Consider the following 19056-nt stretch of genomic DNA (forward strand, 5'->3'; position numbering starts at 1 on the left):
TTTTTTTCTCCTCTTAGCCTATCAAATATACTAAAAAATTTTTCAGTGGTCGCCCTCGAGGTTTTACAATATCCATGACAACTAACCTAAGTCTTCTTTCAAATAGCACTATGCTACTTCAGAGAGTTTTCCCAATTTCTCCCTCCCCTCACTTGCAACGTGGCTGCCACTCATTTCCCAGAGCCACTTGCCACCATCACCTGGTTGCTACTGTTATTGGGCATTTATTGATGTTGTTTCTTGAATCCTCATAACAATTTTATGGGGTGTGGTGGGGACCGTCCTCAGCCACATTTTACAGAGATGTTGACAAAGGCACAAAATGTGTACGGTTCCCCAGATCACAGCGAGTGGCAGAACTGAGCTTTGAACCCAGCCATTCCTTGTTCTGTGTTGCAAGCAGCTTGCTTTCCTTTAGTTGTTCTATTCCGTGTCAAACAATGGAGCCAAGTTTTTTAAAGAGACGTTTGTGCTTTTTTGCTGTGGTGTTTGCATTTACTCTTATTTTAGTGTATTATTATTATGGGGGCAGTGTGTGTTGGGGGCTCTAGAAGGGCTGATTGAGATGGAGAACCACCAAAAGGGAACTGGGGTTCCAGCCTCATGACTCTTTGTGACCCCATGGACTATACTGTCCAGGGAATTCCCCAGGCCAGAATACTGGAGTGGGTAGCCTTTCCCTTCTCCAGGGGATCTTCCCAACTCAGGGATCGAACCCAAGTCTCCCGCACTGCAGGCGGATTCTTTACCTGCTGAGCCACCAGGGAATACTGGAATGGGTAGCCTGTCCCTTCTCTAGCGGATCTTCTGGACCCAGGAGTGGAACCGGGGTCTCCTGCATTGCTTCACTTGTTGACTCCACCCCAAGTCACACCCCCTCCCCCGCAGGCTTAGAGTGAGAGGGAGGGGCTTGCAGTGCCGCCTTGTGGCGTGAGGTGCGAGGGCTGGGGCACCTTATGCAGAAATACGGGCGTCAGCTCCCCGAGGTCAACATGCTGGCTTGTGTTGCAAAACCTCTTCACAGAAGAGCCTAATCTCTGGATTCCCAGGCTGTCTCCTGATGGCCTTTGGAGGGAGGCCAGAAGAGCCATTCTGGGGGCCCTCCCTGTAAGAGCTCTATTGCTCCAGCCAGCCCAGACAGCCCCACTCTCAAGGGCGGGCAGGAAGGAGCGGTTTCTGTTTGTAAACAGCAGCTACGCCCTGCGGCCATCCTTCCTTTCTCCTCTCCCCTCTAGCCCCAAAGCTCTGCCTCCTTTGGCAGGGGAGGAAATCTGGCCCAGCGTCCTGGGGCAGCGGAAGGCAGGACCGTCCTCACCCACCTCCCTGGGCTGATTTTCCAGGCCAGCGGGAATCCCCATGCAAGGGCAGATCTGAATTCCTGGGGTGGACATAAACCTAGCTGGCCTTTTGAGGGGACTGTGGCTTTGGGGGACCCAGGGACAGGCTTGGAGGGTACACGCTATGGGAGACATCGATTTCTTTGACCAGCATTCCAATTTCCCTTTGAGGAACCACCCTCCCCACTTTCTCAAGTGACCACACCCTTGTGCTCCAGAAGGAGCCAGGTGGGTCAGCCTTGGCCAGTTAGCATACTCCCTGCCACCATGCCGGTTCAAGCAGTCCACTGAGAGTCCGCCTTGGGGGTTCGCTGGGACAGCTGGAAGAGGGGAGACCTCTGTGTACTGAGCTTCTGGAGCTGGTAAGATATAAATTTGTACATGCTGGTGGCTGACTTGCCAGCCAACAGAGGGAAAACAGAGTCTAAAGATGATTGGTTTTTAATGGTATTTCAAAGTGGTGGGGAAAGAATGAATTATTCACTAAATGGGACAGTTGGCTACACATTCAGGGGAAAATTAAATCATATCTACTTATGGAAGTAGATTTCAGTTAGATGAAAGAAAAAAGGATTAAAAAGTGAATATAGGGACTTCTTTAGTGGTCCCATGGTTGGGATCCCATGCTTCTGATGTAGGGAATGCAGGTTCGGTCCCTGGATCCCACATGCCATGCTGTGGCCAAAAAAAAAAAAAAAAAAAAATTAATGTAGTGGAAGAAAATGCAAGATAATACTTTTTCAGACACTTGGCAGTGGATGAGCTCCTCCTTCATGTGACACAAAACCCAGAAACCCCTGAAGGAGATTGGCAGATTGGCTACATAAAAACAGAATCTATGGTCAAAGATACCATAGAAAAAGTTGAAAGACTGATAATGACCAGGAAAAAATATTTGCAACTCTGCAACAAGTAGGTCAGTTGCAACAAATGACCTCTAGTTACAAAGAGGTTCCTCAATGGAACAAAAGGATAAAACCACTCAAACTCAAACTGGCCAAAGGATGTGAACAAGCAAATAGAAGAACAGTCAGCCGGACATTGTTTGCTTCTAAAAGCCCTGAAGTTCGCTTCTAGCAGCACCTCCGGGAAGGGATTAGAAATGACGTCATGTGTGAATGGTTGAAGGCAGGGAGACTATTTAGCCCAGAAGGAAATGGGCGAGAGCAGCATGGCCCAATAAAACGTAATGCCAGCCACACATGACATTTAAAACTTTCAACGGCCGCTTTTAAAAAAAGCAAAAACAGGTGAAATTACTTTAGTCATGTATTGTGCTTAACCAAAAGAATCACTTTGACACATGATCAAGATAAAAATTATTTACTGGTTTTTGTTTCGACTTTTATCTTGGAAATCTGGTGTGTATTTTACACTTACAGGCATACCTTGTTTTATTGGGCTTCCTTTTATTGTGCTTTGCACAGTTATTGCTTTTTTGGTCGTTGGTTTTGTTTCTTTTCAGAGTGAAGGTTTGTGGCAAACTTCTGGTAAGCAAATTTGGTGGCATTTTTTCCAACAGTTTGCTCACTTCATGTGTCTGTGTCACATTTTGGTACGTCTCACATGGCTTTTTCCTTTCAATTATATTTATTACGGTGATCTGTGATGGGTGACCTTGGATGTTACTCCTACAGGTCACTGAAGGCTCCAGATGATGCTTGACATTTTTTTTAAGCAATAAAGTATTTTCAAATGAAGGTATGTACATTTAGGCATATGCCACGGCTCACTTTACAGACGACAGTTTACTGTAAGCCTGACTTTTCTGTGCACTGGGAAACCAAAAATTCACGTGACCTGCTTTACTGGGATATTTGCTTTACTGCAATGTTTGCTTTATTGTAATATTTGCTTTATTGCGATGGTCTGAAACTGAACCTGCAACATCTAACATCTCTGAGGGTTGCTTGTACGGTGCACCTCCGTTCGGGACAGCCACATGTCACGTGCTCAATCGTCACAAATGGTTGGCATCAATCACAGTGTCAGAGGCTGAGAGAATGAGCCCCAGACTTGGGGCCACGTCCTGGTTTTCTCATTTGCTGTCTGTGTGACCTTTTTGATTTCCTGTCTTCATTTGAAAACTAACACTAGGGCTGTGTGGGGTGTCATTTATTTGTTTTTTCTGGCCTCACCCTTGTGGCCTGTGGGATCTTAGTTTCCTGACCAGGGATTGAACCTGTGCCCTCAGTAGTGAAAATTCAGAGTCCTAACCATGGGACCACCAGGCAGTTCCCCTGTGAGGGTTTTATTTAATGTGAAATCTTATCACCTTTATTTTCTTTTTTTAAAAATACTTTTTATTTTCATATTTTTATTGGAATATAGCTGCTTTACAATGTTGTATTAGTTTCTCCTGTAGAGCAAAATGAATCCAGCCACACTTACATACATAAATCCCTTCTTTTTTGGAGTTCCTTCCCATTAGTTCACCATAGAGCACTGAGTGGAGTTCCAGTGCTATGCAGTCTCCCACTCTATCCGACCCCGCTATTTGGGTTTTAATAGAATCCATGTAAGGTATTCACCTCACTGGCTGGCACAGAGTTGCATGCTAAGTCGCTTCAGTCGAGTCTAACTCTTTGCAACCCCATGGAGTGAAGCCCAACCGGCTCCTCTGTCCACGGGATTCTCCTGGCAAGAATACTAGAGTGGGTTGCCATGCCCTGCTCCAGGGGATTTTCCCAACCCAGGAATCGAACGCATCACTTACGTCTCCTGCATTGATTGGCAGGCGGGTTCTTTACCACGAGTGCCACCTGCAAAGCCTGGCACAGAATTGAGAGCATAACAAAGTTGTTGATTTGAAGTTACTAATTATTACCCAATAGTTGATAAGACTGTACAGACAGTGGACAAAACAAAAGCCAACATGTGTAACTGGTAGGGTGCTGGATTTGAATTCAGCCTAAGAAAAAACTCCAGGGTTGAGAGCTACACTGTCTGGTCCTACAGCTGCCAGACTCACATGGCCTCGGAGCATGGAGGGAGCGAGTCCAACCAAGAAATGCTGAAATGTAGAATACACACTGCATCTCCAGGACTTAGTGCAAAAAAACAGAATGTAAAACATTTCACTAAATTGTTTACCGTTGATTACATGCTGATATCACATTTGGATGACTTCAGAGCTGGGGACTTGAGGGTTCCTTCAGCCTGAGTCTCCTAGTCATGGAGGGGTTTCTGGGGCCACTGCTCAGCGCCTGGCTGGCAGGCAGTAGATGTCTGTCTGGAGGTGGCTTAGAAAGCAGCCCTCACTCCTGCATTTCAGGACTCCGCTCACCCAAACAGAAGGCCAGCATGGCACACTGTTGGCTCACGGGGACAGTGATTGGCCAGAGGAAGGACTGGGCCCCGCCTGCCTTCTGCATCCTTGTGGCTTGGACCAGCTCAAAGTCAGCCCGTGAGGTCCCTTTTTCTCCCGGCTCCTAGACACTGTCTAGAGGGAGGGGCCCTCATGATCTCCGCTCAGCCCCAGATCCTGGGCAAAGCTCCCACAGGAGGGGAGCGCGTGGCTGCCTGGATGCCTAGAGAGGCCTTGGAGTAAGTATCTTAGTGTACATGAATCTGGGAGCAGCTGTTTCCTTCACCCCAGCGGCCAGACAGCTTCCTCCTCAAGGGCCTGCATCTCATCAGGGAAGGGTCACCCAGCACCCCAGTGTGGGCTTGCCTGACGCAAGCCAGGCAACCAAGAACTTGCATGAATTTTCTTAATAATTAAAACCCACAACCAGCAGGATGGCATAGCCTGGAGGTTCTGTTTCAGCCCTGAGGCTCTCCCATTACCACGAGACCAAAGTCCCTTGCCCTCTTTGGGTTTCCTTATTCATCAAACAAGGATGGGGACACCAAGTGGCCTTTCCAGTTTTTTAAAATTCAGGGATCCTTTGATTCCTCCTGGCGGTGGTATCCTCTTATTTCTCACTGCTAAGTCCTGTCTGTCCCAGCTGGATGACAATGATAATAGCTACAGTAAACAGCAACTAACTCAAAAGGTAAAGAATCTGCCTGCAATGAGAGAGACCTGGGTCAATCCCTAGGTTGGGAAGATCTCCTGGAGAAGGGCATGACTACCTGCTCCAGTGTTCTTGCCTGGAGAATTCCATGGACAGAAGAGCCTGGCGGGCTACAGTCCACAGGCTCACAAGGACACAACTGAGCAACTAACACTTTCACAGCATTTGTCCATTTCTGCTTTACATGCATTTAAATCACTCAATCCTCCCAACAACATTATGATGTGTCTCCATTGTTATCTCCATTTTATGAAGGCAGAAACACAACTGTGAACCCCCTGTGTTAGTTGGTTTGAACTTCCATAACAAAGTATTCAATATCACAGACTGACTGGCTTAAACAAGAGAAATTTATCTTACGGTTCTGGAGGCTGGAAGTCCAAGATTGTGGTGTCGGCAGGGTTGATTTCATCAGAGGTCTCTCTCCTTGGCTTGCAGGTGGCCACCTTCTCCGCATGTCTTCACATGGTCTTCCCTCTGTAGTGTCTGTATCCTCCCTTCCTCTTCTCATAAGGACACTAGTCATGTTGGAATTAGGGTCCACCCATATGACCTCATTTTAACTTAATCACCCCTTCCAAGACCTCTGCCTCCAAATACAGTCATGCTTTGAGGCACTGGGGCTTAGGATTTCAACATATGAATTTGGGAGATGGGGAGCACAATTCAGCTTGTAACATTCCTCAAAAAGGCAAGAAGAACTGGCATAAATTATTAAGCAAACTTCACACTGGTTCTGGGTTGCCTGGCTTTCATCAGGCAAGCCCACTCTGGGGTACTGGGTAGACCCTTCCCCAATGAGATACAGGCCTTTCTCTTGTAATCCTCATGGGCCTGGCACACAACAGAGAACCTCAGATAACCTTTGGTAGAGGGTTGGGTGGGGGATGGGGAGAGGGGATCATTGGGGAGCAGAAGATGAAGGATGCCCCCAAGGTCTACCCTGACAGCAGCCCATGGAGTGCTGATGGCCTGCTACTGCTGCTGCTAAGTCGCTTCAGTCGTGTCCGACTCTGTGCGACCCCATAGACGGCGGCCCACCAGGCTCCCCCGTCCCTGGGATTCTCCAGGCAAGAACACTGGAGTGGGTTGCCATTTCCTTCTCCAATGCATGAAAGGGAAAAGTGAAAGTGAAGTCACTCAGTTGTGTCTGACTGTTTGCGACCCCATGGTCTGCAGCCTACGAGGCTCCTCCGTCCATGGGATTTTCCAGGCAAGAGTACTGGAGTGGGGTGCCATTGCCTTCTCCAGCTGATGGCCTAGATGGCTCAAATGGCCAAGGGAACAGAATTTGCCTCCTGATCATAGAAGGGTGCTGACCCCACTGGGAGGGTCAGGAAGACTTCCTGGAGGAGGCACAGTAAGGACATAAAGAGGTTGGAGAAGAGCTTTCCAAGCAGAGAAAACAGCAGGTGCAAGCTGGTGTGCCTGAGATGGGGTGTCTAGTGATGGGGGCTCTAAGCATCAAGTTCAAATTCAGGGGACAGAAGTGGCAAGAGAAAGGAGAGGGAATTCCAGGAAGGTCCTGGATGCTAAGGAACATGGACTTAACCTAGCGTTCCAGGAGTTATTGAATGATGTCAAGCAAAGGAGTGGAGGGTGATTTTACAATATTCATCACAATGGTGTCATATCTTTTTGCCTTTTCATACAGTTCATAGGGTTTCCATCCACATTCCAGTACGGATGTGAGAGTTGGACCATAAAGGAGGCTGTGCACCAAAGAACTGATTCTTTTGCATTGTGATGCTAGAGAGGTTTCTTAAGAGTCCCTTGGACAGCAAGGAGATCAAACCAGTCAATCCTAAAGGAAATCAATCCTGAATATTCATTGGAAGGACTGATGCTGAAGCTGAAGCTCTACTACTTTGGCCACCTGATGTGAAGAGCCGACTCATTGAAAAAGACCTGGATGCTGCAAAATATTGAGGGTAAGAGGAGAAGGGGTGACAGAGGATGCGATGATTGAATTGCATCATCGACTCAATGGACATGAGTTTGAGCAAACTCCAGGAGACAGTGAAGGACAGGGAAGCCTGGCGTGCTGCAGTCCATGGTCACAGAGAGTTGGACACGACTTAGCAATTGAACAATAACAACAATCGCAACAGTGAGTGGGCTCCAGGCCAAGCTGTCACTCAGCCCACCACATGCCACACCTCATCTCTGCCCGCTCTCTGGTCCCTGCCATGTCTCTCACTCACTCACAGTCCTTTCTTCCCTTCCTCTGGGAACCCAGGGTCCCTTCTCACCTACTGTTCAGCGAGAACCACCCTGAATGGTTCAGCTTCCCATCATTAGTATTGAGCAATCGCTTTCCAAACATGGTTTTTGGCACAGAGTCTGGGAAGGCTGTCTCCCAGCCACACTGAAAGCTGGTGGTCATCTCTGTCTTGACAAGGAACGTGTGTGTCTTTCTGAGTTCCCTCCACATGCAACCGGTGGTGGTGGGTCAGGAAGAAGGGTCTCCTCTGGCTAAACCTCTGGGGGCAGTGGGTGGAAAACCGAGGGACTTGGGGTGGGCGAAACTGGCTACATCCTGTGACACAGAAGTTCCCCCTTCAAAGCTGCTAATAACAAAGACAGTAGTAATAACAGAGTAAGTATTTACCAAGCACTTACTTCATGCACACTTTACAATATTAATTCATTTAATGTTCACAGCAACCCTTGAGGTAGAACTATTATCTCTGTTTTAAAAACTAGGAGACTGAGGCACGAAGTGGCTAAATCACTTGCCCCAAATCAAAGTGAACTGCTCAAATAAAAGAGAAAGGCAGCGTTTTGCTGAGTGTCGATGAAGAAATCTCCCCACAGCTTGGAAACAGTTCTACCATCAATTTTGGGCCAAATGCTTCCTAAAACTTAAAGGATGCAAACTAGTGTCTCCATTTTTTCTACACAAAGCTCTAAAATTGAGATGCAGTTATTTCAGTGGAGGAATTTCTTGAAAAATCTGGCTCCTGGCTCCCTCTTGGAAAACTGGAAGTGCTGGCACCCTGGGCCCACATTCCCACGTAGGGTATATTAGTGAAAGATGTCAGACAGAGGAAGGCAAATACTGTATGTTTTTACTAATCTGTGGAATCTAAAGAAAGTGAAGTCGCTCAGTCATGTCCGACTCTTTGCCACCCCATGGACTGTAGCCCACCAGGCTCCTCCGTCCATGGGATTTTCCAGGCAAGAATACAGGAGTGGGTTGCCATTTCCTTCTCCAGAGGATCTTCCTGACCCAGGGGTTAAACCCAGGTCTCCTGCATTGTAGGCAAACGCTTTAACGTCTGAGCCACCAGGGATGTGGAATCTAAAAGGTAAAACAAATGAGAGTAACAAAACAGAAGTAGACTCAGGCTTTTGTTGTTTAGCCACTAAGTTGTGTCCAACTCTTTTTCAATTCTGTGGACTCACAGGTAAAGAGAACAAATTAGTGGTCACCAGAGGGGAGAGGTGTGGCGGAGGAGAAGGGGATTAACAGAGGCAGAAACTACTGGGCATAAAATAACTGACAATGTAATATACAGCACAGGAAATAAAGTCAGTGTTTTATAATATTGTATGCAGTATATTCTATAAAAATATTGAATTGTACCCACTATTATTGTACATCTGAAACTAATGTTAATATTGCAAATCAAATATACTTCAATTTAAAAGTTACATAAATGGTGCTCTGTGATGACCTGGAGGGACGGGATAGAGGTACGGGAGTGGGAGGGAGGCTCAAGATGGAAGGGATACACACACACACACACACACACACACACACACACACACACACAAAGCTGATTTGTGTTGTTGTGAAGTAGAAGCCAGCACAACATTGTAAAGCAATTATCCTTCAATTAAAAATTAAGTAAATTTAAAAAATGGTTGCATAGAATCTATAAATAGGGGCCAAATAAAAACAGAATCTATACATTTTTGTATGTAAGATGTCATCGTCCATAAATAACACCTGGGGAAGTAATTACAATGCAGATTCCTCAGCCCCTTCCCCAGAGGTTCTGATTCAGTAAGTCTTCCCCGAGGTCCAGAAATCAATGTTCTCACAAGCATCCCCACCACCATCACCACACATAGTGCGGATTCCCTCACTGGTGATCCCGGGACCATATTTAGAGAAACGCTGCTTTAGTCCTTGGGCATCAACAATACCGGATGACACGCTACCAAATGGGAGTCCAAAGGCTCAGGTTTTATCCTGAGTGATCAGGACAAATCTGCCTTCAGCTTATTCAATGAAAATGTCTTCTGAACACCAGGACTGTGCCTGGGGCTTCTCCTCCTGGACCGCCTAGTCCAGGCTCGCACACCTGCATTTTCGGGCTTTAAAGAAACTTCAGCCCCTCCCCGTCTTCCCTCTCTCTACCTGCCCCACCTCCCACCTCCAGCCCAAGGTGCCAGGTCTACATGGAAACTGTTGCCTGGCTTGGTGTGCAGGTTTGGATGAAACACGCTTTGGGATGGGATGGGTTTTTAGAGGAGAGGGCCTGGCTACAGCCCTCTCATGACACAAAGGACCAGTATGTGATCATGTACAAAGGCTTACAGATAAGGAGCCACACTTACCAGCCCGCCCCCCTGGCAGCTGGGGTATTTGTTATTGCCTAGAAAATCAATGGGCAGGGAATGCTCCCATTCACCGCATCCCCCCCGCCCCCGCCCGGACAGAACACACTGCATTTACAACAAGGAATCAAAGCGGGCGTGTGAGCCAACGGATCCCATGTTGCCAGCTCCCCAAGAGGTAGGGCAGGGCTCTCACACACAGTGTGCTCCCCAAAGGTCCACATCAGCCCTCGGCATCAAGGTGCCAGCACGTGACCATCTTTTGTCTCCAGGAGAGAAACCTCTGTGGATGAGGGCCTGTGGCATCAGGCATGTGGTTTCGCCATCAGCAGCAAGGGAGAATGAAGACCTCACAGGACCACCTCTCCTTAACGCTTCTCTTGTTCTGGCTGCTCTGCATGATCAGGCATAAATCCCACCACAAAGAAACATTTGTTCTGTTCTTTAGCATTCAGGACCCACATTTTACCTAATTCTCATCCCTGTGTAAACATCCTGAGATGCTGCAATTAGCCCCATCTCATGATGAGGAAATGGAGGCTCAGAGCTCATCAGAGGCCCTGAAGGCAGTGGTGCTGGGTTTTTAATAAAAGGAATGAAGACTCTTTTATGTCTCAGAGGGACCTGGACTCATTCTCCTCCTGGACACCCAGTTCAGTTCAGTCACTCAGTCGTGTCCCACTCTTTGCAACCCCATGCACTGCAGCACGCCAGGCCTCCTTGTCCATCACCAACTCCCGGAGCTTATTCAAACTCATGCCCATTGAGTTGGTGATGCCATCCAACATCTCATCCTATGTCATCCCCTTCTCCTGCCTTCAATCTTTCCCAGCATCAGGGTCTTTTCAAATGAGTTAGCTCTTCACATCAGATGGCCAAAGTATTGGAGTTTCAGCTTCAAAAATCAGTCCTTCCAATGAATATTCAGGACTGATTTCCTTTAGGATGGACTGGTTGGATCTCCTTACAGTCCAAGGGACTTTCCAGAGTCTTCTCCAACGCCACAGTTCAAAAGCATCAGTTCTTTGGTGCTCAGATTTCTTTATAGTCCAACTCACATCCATACATGACCACTGGAAAAACCATAGCCTTGACTAGACAGACCTTTCTTGGCAAAGTAATGTCTCTGCTTTTTAATATGCTGTCTAGGTTGGTCATAACTTTTCTTCCAAGGAGCAAGTGTCTTTCAACTTCATGGCTGCAGTCACCATCTGCAGTGATTTTGGAGCCAAAAAAATAAAGTCTGACACTGTTTCTCCATCTATTTGCCATGAAGTGATGGGACCAGATGCCATGATCTTCCATTTCTGAATGTTGAGCTTTAAGCCAACTTTTTCACTCTCCTCTTTCACTTTCATCAAGAGATTCTTTAGTTCTTCTTTACTTTCTGCCATAAGGGTGGTGTCATCTGCATATCTGAGGTTATTGATATTTCTCCCAGCAATCTTGATTCCAGCTTGTGCTTCATCCAGCCCAGCATTTCTCATGATGTACTCTGCATATGTTAAAGAAGCACGGTCACAATATACAGCCTTGATGTACTCCTTTTCCTATTTGGAACCAGTCTGTTGTTCTATGTCCAGTTCTAACTGTTGCTTCCTGGACACCCAGCATGGGTCAAACTAGCCAGTCTGTCCCAGCAGGTTTGAACAGCTTTGAATTTAACAAGATGGGATGGTAGCTGCACTGTCTAATAACGGGGCCACAGGCCAGAGGCGGCCACTGAACACCTGCAGTGTGGCCAGTACAAACTGAGATGCTCTAAGTGTGAAATATGTTCCAGGGTTTGAAGATAAAATACAAAAAAAGGGGGTGGGTGGGATGTAAAATATCCGTTTTATCTTAAGCGTGTGCTGCAATGGTAATATTTGAGATACCAGGTTAAAGGCAATCTTCTTGACACTTTATTGACCAGAGATGTATTAATATGTCTTTTGTTACCCAAATGTTATTGACCAGAGATAATATCAATATCACATAAGAAATCGCCACACATAGGCATTAGTTTCTGCAAAAAAATCCCTTAGTCAATAATGAGGTAAGATTACATTCATCTGTTTCTCTATTTCTTTAAAAATACAGATACTAGAAAATAAAATTGGGTATATGACTCCCATTTTACTTCCACCAGACAGTGTCTCAATTATCTCTCTTTCAGAAGGCTCCTGCATCTTTTATCAAAATTCCCTAACTATAGCCTCAGTTCAGTTCAGTCGCTCATTCATGTCCGACTCTTTGCGACCCCATGAATCTCAGCACACCAGGCCTCCCTGTCCATCACCAACTCCCGGAGTTCACTCAGACTCATAGTCACCTTTCAATTACAAATCACCATGGGAAGAAGAAATGGGTGACTCTTCTTCATCTGCCTACAGAGCCCAAGTCAGAAAAATGCCCCCAGCACTCTTTCTCTCGTCCCCTCCTTCCTGCTTATAACCATACAGATGAAAAAGGAACCCTATTAGCCTTCTTGGGCTGCTGTAACGAGTCACCACAATCTGGATGGCTTACAGTGACAGCAACTTACTCTCCCACACTTCTGGAGTTCTGGAAGTCAGAAATGGAGGTGTTGGCAGGGATGATTTCTTCAAGGCTCTGTTCCTAGCCCCAGGAGGGTGGCCAGCATCGTTGCCGTTCCTCAACTTGCAGCTGCATCACTCCAATCTGCTTTTGTCATCACATGGCCTCCCCTCCTACCCCCATGCATGTGTCCAAACTGTCCCTTTTCCTATAAGGACACCAGCCATTGGACTGGCACCCACCTTACTTTGATGTGACCTCATCTTAAATACTAACTAGTAACAGTTGCAAGGACCCTATTTCCTAATAAGGTTACATTCTGAGGTTTCAGGTAGATCTGAGTTGGGGGGTCACTGTTCATCACAGTACAGGTGCGTGCATTCAAGTGCACGTGTGCATGCTCAGGCGTGTCTGACTCTCTGAGACCCACTGACTGTAGCCTGCTCACCAGGCTCCTCTGTCCGTGGGATTTTCTAGGCAAGAACACTGGAGTGGGTAGCCATTTCCTTCTCCAGGGGATCTTTCCAACCCAGGGATTGAACCCACGTCTCCTGCATTGCAAACGAATTCTTTACCACTGAGCCACCAAAATCAACTTCACTTCAATAAAGTGTACAAAATCTGTATGGTTATGTCAACCAAGTGTTGACAAAAGAAAGAAAAATTAGGTTGCTCTCTGTATTTGAGGTGGGAAACAAAACTGGATTTGTGTGGTAGATGGTTACAGATAACACATACTATGGGGGGAGGTACTTTAACAAACAGGCAACTGCTGTGATGGCAGAACTCCTGCAGACACATGAGCCCTGCCGTTGAATCCCCAGGGATCCAGCTGTCATCGCCACTATGAAAACTTAAACCAGATCGTGCCTGAGTTGATCACCCCCTATTTGCACAGAGGTCTTACATGGCTGCATCTGGCTTGTGGTCCAGGGCTTGGGTCCTAGATACACAGAGCCATGAGACTGAGGAGGGTTCCGTCTGTTTGGTTTGCAAAACTGAGTTCTGTTTGTACATCAGTGACTGCAGCTCATTACCAGGGATACTTCTCCAGAGACAGAATATGAGTGGAAGATCATGGGCAGCCATGGATATGAGAAATATCCATAATATTCCACTTTACAGATGAGACAACAGAGGCACAGAGAGGTCGAGTGACTCGCCCAAGGCAACACAGCTAACAATGGTAGAGGTCTGACTCAAATCCAAGCCATCTAGCTACAGAGCTGAGCTCTCATACCTACAGGAAGGGTTTGGACACATGGAGGTGGGAGGCGGGAGAGGTCACATCTGATGCAGAGACTTGGGTGATCAAAGGCACAGGAGGAGGGGGCAGGTTCCTGGGAAAAGACCCATCATTCCTCATATCCTGATGAAAAGGGCAACGAGAGAGGGGCTGGCAGCCTGGGATGTTAGCAACGAGGACCCACAGAACTCCCACTGGCTGACATCTCTCAGGTCACTTGATTCCAGGGCCCAGAGTGACCACATGCCTGAGCTGGGGTCTCCAACACAGAGGACCATGGTGGCCTGGGGCTCCCCATGTGGCCAGCTCCCATCACTCAGCCCCACGTCCTCCCATCCCTCCCCAACCGAGAGGGCAGGCCTCTAGGAGCTGGCTGAACTTGGAGCCAGGTTGACACTGATGGTAAACAGGAACATTCCAGACCTGGTGGAATCGTAACAATGTGTCACCAGGGGCTGAGGGCAGGGAGGGGATGTCGGGCAGGGTTCCACCCCAGCTCAGCTGCAGTGACCTTCGCAAATACTCCAAGTGCCTACTGTGTGCAAGACGTGGGGGTTGCGGTGGGGGGCGCATTCCTGAGTTCCCTGTCCAGAAACTGTGGCAGCCAGCCCTTTGGGTGTGTGGGTCAGCCTCCTCTCCAAGGAGAGGGGAGAGTTTCGATGTACCTCTCCCACTTCTGGAGAACTCAGGGAGGGGCAGGGCGGGGCCCTCGGAGCTGCCATCCCCGAGGAGGCTGGGTCCGGACTGCATCTCTCCCCACCCCACCCTGGCAGCCCAGGCAGCGGGGCCAGCAGTCCCTCAGCCCTGTGCATTCCTCCCAGGCTGGAATCTGAGCCAGAAGGTATAAAACAAACATCTTGAAAGAAGTGGAAGGACTCCAGGCCAAGGTGGTATGGTGCTGACAAGTGCAGAGCTGGGCAGAACTGCTTTCTCCCCCTGCCCCCAGCCCTGAAGAGGTTTCCCTTGAATTGTGGGAGGACCCTGGAGTTAGATTCTGGCCTGGGAGAGTCCTCCCCATCCCCAACCTCCTTGTTCCTGAGGTTTCCTCCTGGTTCCCAACCAGTATCTCTTCTGTCAGGGACACAGATTGTATACATATATACCTGACTGGCACCCCCATCATCCAAAGCCCCAGCCCCTGGGTGGGTCTCTGGGGCCTTAGAATAGCCAACAGCTACCCACCCATCCTTGGTGTGTCCAGAGCTATGCAGCTCAGAGTGTGGTCCAAAAAGTGTCCCACTGCCCTTGAAAAGCTGAGCCCAACTTGGGGAGTGAAGGTTTAGACATCTTTACAGCCACTGCTGTGACCTGCAGGCATCTGAAGCTTATTGTCACATGTTAAGAAAGTATACTCAAAGCTGTGGTTTTTCTAGCGGTCAGGTATGGATGTGAGAGTTGGACCATAAAGAGCGCCGAGCACCTAAGAATTGATGCATTTGAATTGTGGTGCTGGAGAAAACTCTTGAGAGTCCCTTGGACAACAAGGAGATCAAACCAGTCCATCCTAAAGGAAATCAACCTTGAACATTCATTGGAAGGACTGATACTGAAGCTTTGGCTACCTGATGCGAAGAGATGACTCATTGGAAAAACCCCTGATGCGGATAAAGAAAGATTGAAGGCAAAAGGAGAAGGGGGTGGCAGAAAGATGGTTAGAGAGCATCAGTAGCTCAATGCACATGAATTTGAGCAAACTCTGGGAGATAATGGAGGACAGAGAAGACTGGTGTCCTGCAGTCCACAGTCGCAAAGAGTTGGACATGGCTTAGCAACTGAACAATAAGATAAAAGTATCGGTCCATGATGAATCCCTAGTCAAAAACAAGCCATCAAACTGGTCCCTCACTGCAAATTTGACAAGCACCCAGCTGCCAGAACAGCAGAGCAGGAAATTCTTTCCCTGGGAGCCAGCAGGACCACAAGCAGCATGCTCCTTCCCTTTGTCTCTCCGGGCTCAGCTCCCTGAGAACATCAGGACCATCAGAGCTTCCCCGCAGAGTGGGGAGTAGGCAGGGCTCGGATGAAATCTGGGGGCGCCACTGACAATGAACCAACCAGCAGATGAACCAGGCCATTTCAGGTGGAAATAAAACAGGACAATGTGATAGGGAGCGAAAAAGGCGAGTTTGGGGGTGCGGTATATTAAATGAGAGACAATATGCCACTCACAGGTGGTAGGATTGTACACAGTTTAAATCAGGCACAAGGAGTCATCCTAGAAACCCTCAAGGAAAGAGAGAAGGACAGAGCGGAGGAGAGGAAGGAGGAGCTGAGTGCTGGAGGCTTGGCCCTGCCCAGTTCAAGGTCAGCCTGGCCTCACTGCTTGCTCACAGCCTGGGTAGGGGGCGAGCCATCACTGTCTGGAGGACTGCAGGCAGGGCAAGGGAGCACCCCCCTCCTACCCTCTCCCGCCTTCAAAATGCAAGAGAAGTCGAGATCCTACCTGAACCGGTTACATCCCCAGGGCCCCCAGGTCTTGCCCAGGCCTGGGTGGGATCTATACAACGATATTGATCTGTCCCAACCCCCATGCAATCCCCTCCTACCTGCAGATCAGGCGTTCGTGAGCGTCGTCTCCCAGCACGTGCCACCGTGAGTTCTGGGATGCGCTGAACCTGGGTGGAGCAGTGGCAGGACTGCGCATGCTCTCTGCGGACCTGCGGCGGCGTCGCCCTGGCCGCTCTGTCTGCCTGGCCTTTTCCGCCGCAGACTTCCCACCTCCTCCTCACGCTCTTCTCAGAGTTTCCAGGGCCTTTGGGAGAGCCTGGTTGTGAGCGTTAGGACTCCACAGCTCCTTTTCCAGCTGGAACGAGTGAATTGGCTTCTCCCTTGGCATGACACGTTCCCACAAACTTTGAAGCAGTAACCACGCACGTATTAGCTCCCAGTTCTGCAGGTCAGAAATCCAGGCATGGCGGGGCTGGGTTCCCTGCTTTGGTACAGGCGAGGCCGAAATCGGGGGTGTCAGCTTTTGAGTGGAGGACCCCGGGCAGACTGCTGTCCAGCTTGTTTTGGTTGTTGGCAGGATTCAGTTCCTCGTGGGGTTTGCCTGAAAGGTCGACGTTCTTGCTGGCTGTCAACAGGACAGCTGATCTGCCCCCAATCCCCCCACATTCCTGCTCACGTGCCAGCATTTTCAAAACCAGCCACACTATACTGGGTCCTTTCGAAATCTCTTGATTCCCTGTTCTGCCACAGGCCAAACTCCCGGCTTTTAAAGGGCTGGTGTGATGAGATTAATCCCACCTGGGTAATCAACCTTTTGAGAAACTCAAGGTCCACTGATAAATTCCTTTTGTTAGGTAATAGAGGGCTTCTCTCGGATTGCTAAGAGTCGGACACGACTGAGTGACTTCACTTTCACTTTTCACTTTCATGCATTGGAGAAGGAAATGGCAACCCACTCCAGTGTCCTTGCCTGGAGAATCCCAGGGATGGGGGAGCCTGGTGGGCTGCTATCTATGGGGTCGCACAGAGTCCGCCACAACTGAAGTGACTTAGCAGCAGCAGCTGGTGACTCAGCAGTAAAGAATCCGCCTGCCGATGCAGGAGACGTGGGTTCAGTTCCTGGGTCGGGAAGATCTCCTGGAGAAGGAAATGGCAACCCACTTGAGTATTCTTGCCTGGGAAATCCCATGGACAGAGGAGCCTGGCAGGCTACAGTCCACGGAGTTGCAAAAGAGTCGGACATGACTTAGCAACTAAACAACAAGGTCACAGAACCATAGGAGTCCTAGCTCATCATATTCACAGATTCCCACACACTTGAAGTGGGGGGATTATACCAGGGCAAGGGTCCATGGGGGCCGGTCTTTCAGTTCTGCTTACCTCCGCCAGCATCTAGTTCCAGGTATACCATGTAGACCTCATCTGAGACTTCCCTGTCCAGGAACCCGGGCTAGCCTGGGAACCACAGAACTTCATTTTGAGCTCTGCTTTTGCCTGGTGGCGCTAGTGGTAAAGACTCTGCCTGCCAATGCAGGAGATGCAAGAGATGCGAGTTCGATCCTTTAGTTGGGAAGATCCCCTGGAGTAGGAAATGGCAGACCATTCCAGTATCCTTGCTTGGAAAATTCCGCGGACAGAGGAGCCTGGTGGGTTACAGTCCACGGGATCGAAAAGAGTCCGACACGACTGAACGACTGAGCATGACTGTCTGACCTTGGGCCAGTCACCTTTCTCTGGTCCTTGGTTCCCCTGTCTGTACACCAGGGAGACTGGGCTATCAGAGGCTCTCCACCCTCACTGCCCTTTCAAGTTCCCTGGAGAAGCTTTTAAAAAAATATAGTGCCTGCTCCCTATCCTGCTTGATCCTAGCTTAATGGGTCTGGGATGGGACCCAGACACAGGTTTACTAGAAAAACTTGCCCAGGAGATTGAGAGGATCAGCCAGTGCTGAGAAGCACAGAATCGGAAACTTTCTAAAATGGAGGTTCTCAACCATGGCAGCACATTAGAATCCCCCGGGGAGATTTTTTTCCCCCCTAAAAGACCCCTTGGGGTGGGGTGGGGGTCTTAGCTGAATTTGCTGGAGGCAGGATCCTGACAGCAGCAACTTTTAAAATCACCCTAGGGAAATCACCCTAGTGCAGGCAGACGATTTTAATTTCCAACTTTCTGTCTTGTTCCACCTTTCCACCAGGTGGGATGGAGATGAGAAAATGTCAGATTGAAGGAGGAATCAGGGAGAGGGAGGGGAAACCTGAGTTCTGGGTCAGCCCCAAAGACTCCTCCCCTCCCTGGGGTCGTGACCTTCCTCCTGAACCCCCTTCACAGGATCAAGGGTTAAAAAGCCATCATGAATCAAGACAGTATGGTACTGGCACAAAGACAGAAATATAGATCAATGGAACAAAATAGAAAGCCCAGAGATAAATCCACGCACATATGGACACCTTATCTTTGACAAAGGAGGCAAGAATATACAATGGATTAAAGACAATCTCTTTAACAAGTGGTGCTGGGAAAACTGGTCAACCACTTGTAAAAGAATGAAACTAGAACACTTTCTAACACCATACACAAAAATAAACTCAAAATGGATTAAAGATCTAAATGTAAGACCAGAAACTATAAAACTCCTAGAGGAGAACTTAGGCAAAACACTCTCCGACATACATCACAGCAGGATCCTCTATGACCCACCTCCCAGAATATTGGAAATAAAAGCAAAAATAAACAAATGGGACCTAATTAAACTTAAAAGCTTCTGCACAACAAAGGAAACTATTAGCAAGGTGAAAAGACAGCCTTCAGAATGGGAGAAAAATAATAGCAAATGAAGCAACTGACAAAGAACTAATCTCAAAAATATACAAGCAACTCCTGCAGCTCAATTCCAGAAAAATAAATGACACAATCAAAA

General features: G+C 48.3%; 1 long non-coding RNA gene across 1 annotated transcript; it reads left to right on the forward strand.

Annotated features, from left to right (window-relative positions):
- The first annotated feature begins 1218 nt into the window (after positions 1–1218).
- Positions 1219–9001, forward strand: LOC138985605 (uncharacterized). Its single transcript, XR_011462636.1, has 4 exons — positions 1219–1699; positions 2975–3038; positions 4612–4883; positions 7011–9001. It is a non-coding gene; the product is annotated as an uncharacterized lncRNA (long non-coding RNA).
- The last annotated feature ends 10055 nt before the right edge of the window (positions 9002–19056 follow it).

The sequence above is a fragment of the Bos mutus genome, chromosome 25 (assembly GCF_027580195.1).
Source record: "Bos mutus isolate GX-2022 chromosome 25, NWIPB_WYAK_1.1, whole genome shotgun sequence".
Taxonomy (NCBI): Eukaryota; Metazoa; Chordata; class Mammalia; order Artiodactyla; family Bovidae; genus Bos; species Bos mutus.